This window comes from Echinops telfairi, unplaced genomic scaffold (genome assembly GCF_000313985.2).
Source record: "Echinops telfairi isolate 266 unplaced genomic scaffold, ASM31398v2 ScPeMD7_7457;HRSCAF=8495, whole genome shotgun sequence".
In the NCBI taxonomy this organism is placed as follows: domain Eukaryota; kingdom Metazoa; phylum Chordata; class Mammalia; order Afrosoricida; family Tenrecidae; genus Echinops; species Echinops telfairi.
This window is the reverse complement of record NW_022111357.1, coordinates 17,249,955-17,251,583: the sequence shown is the minus strand read 5'-3', so window position 1 is coordinate 17,251,583 and position 1,629 is coordinate 17,249,955.

Sequence of the window (1,629 nt, the reverse complement as noted above, 5' to 3'; positions counted from 1 at the left end):
TGGTATCTTGTGTTACAGCCTTCTAAGAGAGCATTACTTACATTCCACCTTCCTCACATTCCACCTTCCTCAGGTCACCACCTTTACACAAGTACTTATGCCATGCCCTTACTCAGGTCACACCCTTGCTTGAGTCACCTGTTTTGTAAGAGATAAAAGAGGGTCTTAAATGATTGAAGGTAAACAAGCAGCCATCTGGCAGAGAAACAACAAGCCCACATGGAAGAAGCACACCAGTCTGTGCGATCATGAGGTGGATGGGATCAGGTAACAGGCATCAGAAGACCCAAAACAAATAAACAAAATATTGTTGACAATGAGGGGGGTTGGAGCAGAGACCCAAAACCCATCTGTAGACAATAGGCCATCCCCTCACACAAGGTACGAAACCAAGAGAGATTGAGTATTACAATTCCCAGAGATTTTGATATCCCATAGAAACGTGAGTCTGTCCCTCAAAGCTTTACAACCAGAGGTGCTTTCCTCCTTTTTGAGGAAATGACCAAATGCCCTCCCGGTAAAAACCTGCAAGGGTAGGAAGCACCCTTCTGATGGCGTCCACACCTGGCTTAGGCAGTCTTGGCAGGGAGCTGCTTATATTCTCTTTGTTTGTATACAAACAATCAGAGTGTGTTACAGAACAATCTAGAAAATAGACAAAAGGTTGCCTTTGGAAAAAAACTATAAATTTATAAATTATCAAGGGCTCATGAGGGAGAGGGGAAGGAGCTGATCCCGTGTCCCACTATCCCATTGTTTTCACCTCCAGATTGCTTATCCCGCCTATCTTACCTTGTACCAGATCTTGGAGAAGGGTCAAGTAGAAAGAAAATGCTTTGAAAATGATGATGGCAACATAGGTACAGATGTGCTTGACACAGTGGATGGATGGATGGATTGTGATCAGAGCTGTAAGAGCCCCCAGTAATATGATTTTTAAAAAAAGATTATCTTTAAGGCCACTGCTGTTCCCAATGCTGTGAGCATTTCAGGATCAATGTTAAGCCCTTTTCCCAACTCTAAACAGATCAGTGGCACAAAACAGAGAGCAAGGGCCCCTAGATGTTGCGTGAAAACACTAGGCTACATGAAACCAGGTGTAGGTGTGTCGGTGCAACCACTGCAGGCAACCAGTGGCCAGCCCCCACCCTGACTGCTCTGCTTCAATGACCAGCTGCCTGCTGCTCCTAGGGAACCTGATGCAGCCACCTGTGGATCCAAAGACTGATAGAGGCAGTGGTTGAAAGGAGGAGTCTGTTCCTGGTTGTTGCAAGGGTCCTCCCACATCTTCTCTGGGCCTTCCTGTTCACCGGAACCCCCATGTGAGCATAAGCTTCCCTCTCAGCACCCTATTCAGTTCTTGAGGATCTAGGGGAGATCTGGGACACGGGACAGGGGAAGTGGAGAGAGCTTGGGCTGGACACTCAGATTCTAGTTCCTCTATCGATGCGTGTAAGAGGAGGGGCTCAGTCTCCCTGTGCTGAAATGGAAAGCAGAGGGCTGGGGAAGTAAATGAGATCTTGGAGAAGGGTCAGAGGCTCAGTACATAATAATGAACTTACTGAGCCCTTAGCAGACGCCCATGTGCTGTGCTCCCACAACCATCCTCACCATCTTCCCTCCTCCTCC